At 37.2% G+C, this 11991-nt stretch overlaps 1 pseudogene; it reads left to right on the top strand.

Annotated features, from left to right (window-relative positions):
- The first annotated feature begins 2404 nt into the window (after nucleotides 1-2404).
- LOC114628186 lies at nucleotides 2405-2681 on the top strand (annotated as a pseudogene).
- Nucleotides 2682-11991: the final 9310 nt, after the last annotated feature.

The following is an 11991-nucleotide window of genomic DNA, read 5'->3' as shown; positions in this document are numbered from 1 at the left end:
TCTCTCTCTCTCTCTCTCTCTCTCTCTCTCTCTCTCTCTCTCTTTCTTTCTTTCTTTCAATAGAGTCTTACCCTGGCTGTCCTGGAACTCACTATGTAAACCAGGCTGGCCTTGAACTCACAGAATCGTCTTGGCTCTGCCTCTTCTGTGCTGAGACTAAAGGCATACTATATCAAGCCCAGTAGTAACCTAACCTGTAAAACTTTTAATGAGAGGCTCTATTACTTTGTAACAGCACTTTTAATTTGGAGTGATTTTTTTCCAACAATTAGTGTAAAGTTGTGCAGGTTTTGCCAGCACAATATAGAAATTTGCTGTGCACATCACCACAGGGGCACAGGCTGCTCCATTATTTGGTTTAGTTAGTGGCTGCCAAGTTTCTCTCCTGCAGGGAAAGCGTTTCCCTTTGACATTGATACAAACCATAAAGAAATATTTTGTAACTATGCTAATCCTCATCTTTCTTCAAAATTTTACCTACTGATTTTAGCACGAGTAAGTCTTGCCTGCAACAATTATTATTATGGCATTTGCCATGTTGTAATTTTTCATTTTTCTCATTCTATCCATTTTTATTAATTACTTTTGTTAATTGACCCATATCTTTTGATATATACAATTTTATATATATGAATATATATAAGACACACACACACACATATATATATGTATATATATATACACAATATATTCTGATTACATACATACATACATACATACATACATACATTCTCTTCCCCATACCCTCTTTTATCTTCCTTTCGTTCCAGCCATAGCTAGCAGTATCTCATAATCATGACTTTTGGATTTATTTTGTGACCCATTTAGTTTAACCTGATCCATCTGTGTGACCACTGGATTGGAACTATCCATTGGAACCTGGTGGGATCATCAATAAATATACATCTAACGGTTCCCCAGTTCCCCAAATTTCTCAATAGCAAATAGTATAACTGTGAGGACTAGGGCCAATTAACTTTATCCTTTGCCTGTTGATAGTCCCGTTCTTGTACACTGAAGACATCTACAGTTGCTATGACTTTGTGGTTACAGTGGGTGTGTCTTGCTAAGGACATGACATTTCACAGCCATTCTTCCTATCTTTTGGCTCTTTTGGCTCTCACATGCTGTCCACTCTTTTTTTTTCACAATGTTCCCTAAGTATTGGAGGGCACAGTATAAATGTCATGTTTTAAGGCTGAGTACTTATATGGCATTTATGATGAGGGCCCTGGGAAGCCATGAGTGTCTGCAGTCACTGCTGCTCTTCATTGCAAAGAAAGTCTTCTCTAATTAAAGCTTAGAGAATAATATGTTTGTAAATTTACATATTCTTTTAATTTTGGAATCCCTCAGTAAAGTTATGAGAGCTGTAAGCCCTTAGCTTACATACATATGTAATTATTTATCAACATAGATTTATAGACATTTATTTTATCCCATGGGTTACTATCCATTTTTTCTATTCTTCAAACTGTTACCGTTGAAATCACTGGAAGATTTTGGTTAGTGTCCTTTTTGACATATCCTTAAAAAATGTTTAGATACATAATTTTTCTGTTCGTTAGTTTACCCATGTTCTGGAATCAACTACTTCTCCAAGGAGCTCCACTCTTTTTTAAATGAGAACTATATTTTAGAAATCAAGGACTGGAGAATAATTTTGCTAATTGTTTGCTAATTGTATCTACTGTCAGTAGATTGAGCTAGATAATGCATATGTCTACTAGTCTACTAACCCAGACACTCACAGACACAGACACAGACACAGACACAGACACACACACACACACACACACACACACACACACACATCTTTCTTTCTTCCTTCCTTTCTTTCTTCCTTCCTTCCTTCCTTCCTTCCTTCCTTCCTTCCTTCCTTCCTTTCTTTCTTTCTTTCTTTCTTTCTTTCTTTCTTTCTTTCTTTCTTTCTTTCTTTCTTTCTTTCTTTCATCATGTATCTTTCCATCTCTCTCTCCCCTTCCTTCTCCTCCTTTTCTTCCCTCTTTCCCCCAATTTTGGTCTGTCCCTCCTCCTCCTCCTCCTCCTCCTCCTCCTCCTCCTCCTCCTCCTCCTCCTCCTCCTCCTTCTCTCTGTGTGGCCTTGATTGGCCTGGAACTCACCATTGTGAGTTCAGGCTGGCCTTGAACTAACAGAGATCTGTCTCCTGCCTCCCAAGTTTTGGGATTAAAGGCATGAGCTACCTGGTCCTGCATCTATATTTTCATGTAGCTGGATGTATATGTTAAAACTTGTAAGTTCCATCTGACACCTCAAATTCCAACCCAACACCAAAAGGTTCATTTCAATGTTTCCCTTATTTGAACTCTCTGAGGGTGACAAAAATGGCTCTCATATAAAGTATGTAGTTCTCTGTTTCCCTTGTCGGCTGTCTGAAGGCAAGATGGGTCACCAGAACCTCTGCTAGAGTCATCCATAGGAGTTCTCTCAGGGTTCATACTCTTTCTGTTCAAACTACAATGGTCTTACTGATCCTGCAATATAGGCTGAATAGGTGCAGTCAGTGTTTCAGTTAGTATGTGAAAGACATAGGCTTCATTAAGTTGGACTATGTGACCTTGAATGGATTTGTTTTAAGACAGAATGAAAGAGGCCATATTAGTCTCTGTGCAAGCAAAGGAGAGCAGAGCAGAGCAGAGCAGAGCAGAGCAAAACATTAATACCTTAAAAATATATTGTTTCTGGATTTATTCAACTCTACCTTTCTCACATATGCCTGTAAGAACCAGATTGACAAATTAGAGTGACATTTGTGTAGAGTGCTTTATGTCTTTAGTTTTTATGATACATAGACAAAACATCTTCTAAAAACACTTAGATTTAGACTTTTCTTCCCTATCTTATTCGGTGTGGTTATGATATTCATTTGCAATACAGTTTGTTATTTATGATCATATTACATTTTGCTTTGTGCTTACATCTATGTTTCTGTGTTTATGCATTCATTTATTGGAGAAGTATATGTGATGCATGTTTCTTTTTCCTTTTTTAAAAAGAATTAAAATAGAATTATATCACTTTTCCCTTCTGTTCCCTCCCTGTAGACCTTCCTAACTATCCTCCCACGAACACCTCCCATGTCATTCACTCTCAAACTGCTAACTTCTTTTTTCTTTTTTAAAAATTGGATGTTTTATTTATTTACATTTCAGATGTCATCCCCTTTCCAAATTTCCCTTCCCTAGAAACCACATCCCATCCTCCATCCCCCTTTTTGCTATTAAACCATTTTAATTACATGCAAGTATTAAGGTCAGTTCTAGGTTGAGGAACTAGCAGTACAATAGATGCAAATAGTCAAGAACAAGAAAGACAATAAACACAAATAGTCAAAGAACAAGCAAGTCAATAAACAACATTCTGTGAACACTCCCAAGATCACTGTTTCTAAGGGCTTATCAAGATGACCAAAATATCTGAGCCTACTTCCCTGTCCTAGCCCAAAGTCATTTTCATACCTGAAGCCTACTTCCTTGTCCTTGGCCAATGTCATATTCCTGCCAAGCAGTCCATTTCCTTGTCCTTGGCCCATGTCAGATTCTTGCCAAGCAGCCCCCAAAGCTGCTTCTCCCCTTTTTTATTTCATAAACAAGACTGACTTCTTTTTCTTTGATTATTACTGTCACATATATATGTGTATACACACACACACACAAGAACATACAAAACTGTATGTAAGTATATATAAATACAATCTGCTGACTCTGTTTTTGATGTTTGTATGTATATGGTTTCAAGGCTGACCATTCTTCATTATACAGGAAATAAGGATGTTCATCCCTGAAAAGGTTAATTCTTCTTCCCCCAGTAGTCATTGTTCTTTGTCTAGGGGTGGGACCCCATGGAAAATTTCCAGTGTAGAATATTTCTAAGAGGTAAAGTCATGTTAAAGAGATTGGAGAAGCATAGCATTCTCCTCATGGAGCTTCCTCACTCACTCTCCTTTTGTTAGCCATTCTCTGTAGAAGACAAAACGTTCAGTTTCTGGTTTATCTGTGTCCTACATATTTAGCACAAGCAAGCAGATATACATGTATTTTTTTTTTTGTATTTTTCTTCTTCTTGCGAGAAGTATGGTGTATTATGAATATTCTTTTGCACTTTGACATTTTTTGTTGTAAATTGGTTTATGGTGATATCAGTCCTTATGCTTTGTTTTAAATAGCACTCCATTGTGTAGATACATGAGAGCTTATTGAAACCCTCTCCTTTGTATATACTTTGAATTGTTTCCAGCATTCCATCATAAACATTGCTGCAACAAAACCTCCAGTGTGTATATATTTTTATTGTGGGAGGTATAACTTAAAAGTATATTCCCAGCTCTAGAATTGTTGTATGAAAAAGTAAGTACATAAGTAGTTGGAAAATGTAAAACTTCTCTCCAGAAAGACTATATACCATTTTGCAATCACTGCAGTCATACAAAACAGTCGCTGCATTCCTGTGCATTCCTGTGGAGAACAGAGTGCATTGCCATGTTTTTGAAGTCTTGTTAGTCTGACAGGTAAGAAATGGCACCTTCGTGTTATTTTTTTCTAATTATATAATTTAAGTGCAAATGAGTTTGAATATTTGTCTGTGTTTGAAAGTCATAGAGCCTCATGTCTTTTACACACTGTCTGATTCTTGTACTTTCATTCCTCAAGGTTTTTTTTTTCAAAAATAAAAGTTGACATTTATTTTTACAAATTTTATTTAATTTTAAAGGCTTTATTTTATTATGTACATATGCAGGAGCCTCTGCACTTGGGTGTTCACAGAAGCCAGAAGGTGTTGAATCTCATGGAACTGGAGTTAAAGGTGACTGACATAGGTAATGAGAACTGAACCCAGGTTCTCTAAAAAACGAAGTACATGTAACATCTGAATCATTTCTCCAGGCACTCCAAATTTTAATTGATATATAGTAATTATGTATCGTAATGATGCACTGTGCATTTCAAAATCGTTTTTAGTTGTAGTAATTTTATACTAAGGATATCAGTTTCATTTTGACAATTGTCTTAGTTTTGCAGTGTCTACGCATGTGTGTCTGTTCAAATATGTGTGGGTACATATATGTGTGTGTGTGTGGTGGGTGCATTTAGAGGACAGAAGTTAACACTGGGTATCTTCCTTGATTGCTTTCTGTCTTGCTTTGTTTAGTCTAGCTACTCAGCTTGCTTGGGCAAGCCTTGTCTGTGCTTCCTACTTATTACAGTTGGTTACCATCTTGCCCACCATTTAAGTAGGGGCTAGAGATCCAAACTTTGGTCCTCATGCTTATGTGGGAAGCACTTTATCTACAAGGCCATGTTCTCGCTCTTGTTTATGAACTTTTTGACATGTAAAAACAATTTCATTTTATCTAGTCCATCTTTTAATGAACCAAAGCTAGAAAGCCATTTCTTACACTGAAATTAAACATGCTTGCCCTCCATTACTCTTTCTTTTCTTTTTCTTTGAGACAGGGTCTTTTTTTGTAGGCCCAGATGTCCTGAAAGTCATTCTACAGACCAGGCTAGCCTCAAACTGAAAGATCTGCCTGCCTCTGCCCCCTACATGCTGGAAATAAAACTATGTGCCACCCTTGTCTGGCTGCCTGTTTATTTTTAGTACCTACACAGTTTCACTTTTATATTTAGAATCTTGATCCATTGGATTTTATTCTTGTAGATGGTGTTTGTAGTGGTAAAAACAACAACAACAAAACCAACAAATACACTTATGTCTTTTTCCATGTTGGCTCAGTTCCATTTATTAAAACGTCAAATTTTGCCGCTGAGACTTATTAGTCTAGGCCTGTATTACATACAAAAAATTCACATATACTTGGGTATATTTATGGGCAGAAAGTCTATCATTTGCCAATCACTCCTTCACAGTTTTAATTTTCAGATCCCTAAAGTACTAAAATGGAAGCATTGGTCACTTCCCACAGTTGAAGCACTTTTCTCAGTGTTTATCTAGGTGTTATGGGAAGATTTTCTCTAATGAACAAATTCAAAACCAAAGAAACATCATACTGTTGTTTTAAATCTTTTTTGGTGTCTTTCAAGAATGTTTAAAAATTCTATTCATATAGATGTCACGAGTTTCATGTAGAAGTTATTTCACACTGTATAATTTTTGCTGCCAGCTGTGGTAGCACTCACCAGTAGTCCTGGCACTTGAGAAGTAGGCTTTTATAGCTCTTGGTTAAAAATTTGGAGCAGAATATCTGGTAAATACACATATAATATTTGAAGAACATCCTAAAATTTTTTCCAAAATATTCTAAGATTTGGTGTCAGCATTAGCAATATAGAAGGTCCTGAAGGCCTACGTCCTTGTTATCATTTGGTAAGGTAGGCCTTTTTCAGTTTTGCTCATGTAATAGTTATAGTGTCATACTAGTATAGTTTCAATTTGCATTCCTGCAATGCCTGGTTATGCTAAGCCTCTTTCCATGTGCCTTATCATTCAATTATTGTAATTAGGGAAGAATCTGTGCAAATGTTTTATCCTTCCACCCCAGTTTTGTTCTTCTATTGAGTAGATTCATCACTAGAATACAGAATATCTCTGTTTACATAAGTCTTCTTTATTTTCTCTCAAAATGTTTCTTCTTTGCAGTATTCAGTAAGTCCTAGAGTAGTTTTAGTTTTCATTGCTCTATATTAGAATATAAGTATATGATTTTTTTTTTTATTTTTAAACGTATGTCATGGTCAACATGTGGTGTATTCAAGCCTTCTCTGTGCTTTCTACTATTACAGTTGGTTACCATTGTGCCCACCATTTAAGTAGGGACTAGAGATCCAAACTTTGGTCCTCATGCTTATGTCTACAGAGCTGAACATGATGATGCATACCTATAATCTCAGTTCTCAGGAGGCAGAAGTAGGAGGGTGGCAGATTCAAGACCAATCTGGGCTGTATATTGACAGCCACTAGAAATGTTGACAGTAATTTCTATGTAGTACTCCCCAACAGATGGAGCAAAACTACCATTCTTGAAGGATATGTATAGCTTTAATTGTGAGGACCAAAACAGGTGTACTGAAATTTTATCCTTCAGTGTATTGGAATACAATTTTATTTGGAATAAGGACTTTAGAGAAACAATCACATTCAAAGGAGCTCATTCAGGTTGATTCTAACCTAATATATCTTGTGTTCATATAAAAGGGAACATGTAGAGACATACATGCATGCAAAGATGAAAAATGATATGACAAGAGGCATGAAGAACAACATGTGAAGATAGATCACAAGCCAGGGTGTACCAAAGATGTCTGTCAACCTATCCAAAAGTGGAGAGAGGCATGGACCAGATGGTCTCCATCACAGCCCTCAAAATCAACCTATTTGATACCCTGACTTTGGACTTCAAAACTGCAGTGAGACAATACATTGTCATTCTGAGCCACCCAGTTTGTGGTAATTTGTCACTTCAACCCTATAGAAGATAGATAAAGAGCATTGGACAGTATATTGGAGTGAAAAGCATCATATCCGTAGAAGTGAAGGACTGCATGTTTTATCTTGTACCACTTACTCCACTTTCTTGCTTCTTAGGTCCCTCTGAGATTGCCTCTGTGTCTACCTGAAATTACAACTTTGTGTTCCTAGTGCTAGAAACCCCACCTGTTAATCAGTGACTTATTCTGTCTCCAGTGACTACGTGAAATAAGCATTTGGTAACATTGAGAACAAATAAAGTAATGAATGATTATTGAATATTTATGTGCATATGGATGTTTCATCATGTTTAAATGTTTGAGAGTCAGTTAAGGGCCTGCTTTGTTGAACTGGATAAGGAATGACATCTAAAAGAAGAAAGCTTAAAATGTTAAGATAGAACAGTGCCTGTCCTAGTGTAGCAAGGTCAAGGACCAGGAATGAGCAGATAAATTTGAAAATCAGGCCACATCCTTTAGGAGTGATGTCAAAGTAGTGACAGAGAGCCAGATATGAGAGAGAACATGAAACAATAAAAATATTCAAATTCTGGCTGTTACACTCACACAGGGCACAAAGAACTGTATCTTCTCATGGAAGAAAGTTAAAAAACCCAAAATCAAAATCACAGGGCATCCTGAATGTCAGGAGCACCATAAGCTAACAGAGAACATGGGCAGAAATGGAGATTTGTGTACTCTTCATAGTGTGGCTGGTTTTTGCTGATGCTAAAATGTCAAAAGGCCATGGACACAGAGTTCTGATGTTTGTTGATCTGGAGACCTGAGTTTTGAAACCCTCCTGGCTCCCAATTTTCTCTTGGACACATGTATATTCAAACGGCTGGCTACCCCAATGTCAGAGCTTAATAAATATGACTTATTTTCCTTTATATTTTTAGATAGCAGGTGCATAATGGTGAGTAACAAACACTTTAGGGAAGTGGTAAGAAAATTACCTTTGAAGGAGGGAGGGAAGGAGGGAGAAAGGGAGTGAGAGATGGAAAGGAAGAAAGGAAGGAAGGAGAGAGAGAGAGAGGGAGGGAAGGAGGAAGGGAGGGAGGGAGGGAGGGAGAGAGAGAGAGAGAGAGAGAGAGAGAGAGAGAGAGAGAGAGAGAAAGGAAGGAAGGAAGGAAGGAAGGAAGGAAGGAAGGAAGGAAGAAAGAAAAATATCTGCACTTTCATTTCTGGGCAAGCTACCCTGATAAAGACTGTATTTACTCTCCTCTTGTCTTAGTACATTTCTATTAGTGTAATGTAACACTGAAGAATGAGAATTTATCTTTCAATTGTCCCATTTTTTGAGACAGGTTCTTGCACTACCTGCAGAGAACCACCTTGAGAATGGCCACATCCTTGCCCAAGATGGGCCCCACTCCAAGAACTGATAGAAGAAAGGGTGTAAAGGTCTGGACTTCTTGTTTCAATTCAGAAAATTTCTGAAGGACCATTTGAACTTGATAGTGTTCTGAAGTTTCCAGTGGCATTTGTTCAGCTTAGACTTTGAGCCCCTTCTCTCATGCCCACCCTCAACAAGTGCTGATCTCTTCACAAACACCCTGCATCTAAACTCTTACCTCAGAGACTGCTTTAGTAAATCACAATAGGAATCAAGTGAAATAGGAGAAAAATATTCATAGGCAGAAAAGTCCTGGTAGGCAAAAAGGATAATGAGAAAGGTAAAACCATGGACATACTAGAGGCTAGATTGCACAGGGCTTTATAAGCTATGGAAGGGTTCAGATTTTTTACTAGATACAGTAGACACCATAGAATAATATTGAGCCCAAAGTAAGAGGATCAAGCTGTATTTTGATAGTCTCAAAAATCATCTACTCTTTGTAGCTCCTGGCCTCTGGACCTGTTGACTGCTGTGACATTTGTTGCTTTTTTGAGATATGATAGTTGTTTGTTTTAGAGGGGTCTATGCTGAGATAAGCAGTAAAGGCATCCAGCTTCTGCTAGACACTAGCTCAGTACTATGTCCCCCTACTGGCACCTTCTCACCTTCCAGATTGCATTGTTTGGTTGTACAAAAGAGCTACATCCCAAACCACCTTTATTCCTTGGAATTTTGTTGTCTGAAGTAGGTAGTGTGGAATCTTCAGTTGTCTTTTTCCTAGTAGAGTGGATTTTGACTCAATTCTTTTAAATTGAGCTGAATTTATTTTCATAAAAGGTTATTTGTAAAATATTGAGAAGTGAATAAAAATCAATTCATGGAAAATTAAAAATCACCCAGTAATAACCACTGTTTGTGTGTACGCATGTCATACTAACATCCTGTGTTGCAAATGAGTTCCCTGTAAAGGGCAGGGTGGATAATACAGACACTGGGTGACTCTACAATGATCTGCAGAATTCACAGGTCACCTAAAGATTCAGCTATTTTTTTTTAAAACTACAGCTTTGCTGTATTTGGTTCTGATTTAAATTACAATCCCTTTGTCTGTAGATTCATAATAGCATCTTTCCTACATCTTTATTATCCTTTTCTTCACTTTGCCTCAGTCATCTTTCCATTACTAGAATCTTAGAGAACCTGAAAAAGGGAAGGGTGCTGAGCATGGTGGGAGCATCCAGGAGGTTGAGGGAGGAAGTTTGCAAGTGTGAGGTCAGCTGAGACTATATAACAAGAATGTAAGCACCACAAAAGCAGATAGTTTACTTGCCACTCTAACCCAGATCTTTCTGTTTCTATAATGGAGTTTTACAATAGTGCAAGCTGGTCTCAAACATGCTATCAAGCCTAATGATGGCCTTGCTTCCACTTTCCAAGTGATGGGACTATAATTATGCATTACTATGTCCAGCTTTTTATGTTTGTTTCTCCAATTCTTAATGCAGAACCTGATGCACAATACATTCCATGTATTTTCTGGATAATTTGTATCATATTCTCCATATCACTAAAATTTCACAGATAAAGAACTATAGTTAACTGAAGAAAGCTAGGAACAGGTAAGGTGGTCTTCCTCAGGAAAGAACACACGAATTAGTTGCCTAGTGCTAAATGGTCAGCCCTTAAAACATACATACAGATAGCATTATGTAGATAGAATAAGTTATATTTAATTATATATACACATATATTAGTATATATACATATTTGTAAATATATTTGTGTATATACAGATATAAATATATCTATACATGGAATAGAAATTGGTGAAAAAAGAGACCACAACCTTAAAGGAGAGTGGGCATGGGTCTATGGGAAGGTTTGAAGGGAGGAAAGGGAAGGGAGAAATGTAATTAAGTTATAATCTCAAAAATAATCAGACATTTTAAAGAGTTAAATCTTTTCTTCTATTAGCACTGTATTTTATTTAATGTTTTACTATTATATGTGGATTTTTTGTTATTTTTTCCTGGTTTAAATTTTGCTTTCTAGTCTCCTTACATGTGAACTACTGAGGACTTTGAAAGAGTACCATTTTCCTGTGTCCTCAGACATCAAAACTGAGAAGGCACAAATCTCTTTTAACTTGAATACATAGAGATCATGCCCTAACAAATCCTAGTATACTCACTCCTGGAACAATTTGGAACATTTCTGGGCATGTTTACAGTGTATCATTTAAAAGGAATGAGACATAGTACCTGTGAAATTCTTTATGAAAGTTATGTCCAACATGTACCACATAAAAATTCTACCAGCAACTTTTTTTTTTCTGGATAATCACTTTGAAAACAGAAACTTGGATTGGAATCAGGAAGGCCTGTGGAGGAAATGAATACAGGAGGAACAAGCAGGAGGAAGATTCAGTGGGTGAAATTGGACTCCGTTCCTTTCTGATGATAGGAGAAGCCATGCAGATTGGTTTACTTAGTGAATGCCACAGACATTTTTCTCATTCCTCTTGGGCAAAATGTAGAAGGTTAAGCTCTCCTACATTGTACCTGTGTGCTAAGCCAATTAATCACAGTGCATGTACAGAATAAACACTCATACACATTTGTAAAATTCAATTCATCAGAAGGGATATTTTTCACTGGCCCCCAGCCACCATTTCGACTTTTGTTCTTTTCAGTGTTAGGGATGAAACCCAGATCCTTGTGTATGTTAATCAAGTGCTCCATTGCAACCCTATGCACATTTTCTTAAGAGACGACATGCTCTTGCTTGAAAATTAGTGGAAACACCAGAAATATCATTTTCTTCTTACATGATAGAAGATAAACTATCAAGGGCATGAAACAAGAACTTCTACATTCAAATACTAGTTTGACTGTTTGTAAATGCCTGGGAAAAGTTACTTAAGTTCTTGATAGTTTGGTTTGCTACAGATAAGAAGTAAATTTCAAACAGTATCAGGAGTTGTTACAAAGATTCTTAGGGATTTAATGACACATTCATGGAGAGGGGAGGGAGGGGGAAGGGAGAGGGAGAGGGGAGAGAGGAGAGAGGAGGAAGAAGGAGGAGAAAGAAAAAGAGGAAGAAGGAGAAGGAGGAGGAGGAGGAGAAGGAAAAGGAGAAGAAGAAGAAGAAGAAGAAGAAGAAGAAGAAGAAGAAGAAGAAGAAGAAGAAGAAGAAGAAGAAGAA

This window comes from Grammomys surdaster, unplaced genomic scaffold (assembly GCF_004785775.1).
Source record: "Grammomys surdaster isolate TR1022 unplaced genomic scaffold, NIH_TR_1.0 265, whole genome shotgun sequence".
Lineage (NCBI taxonomy): Eukaryota > Metazoa > Chordata > Mammalia > Rodentia > Muridae > Grammomys > Grammomys surdaster.
This window is presented reverse-complemented; position numbering and strand designations above follow the sequence as displayed.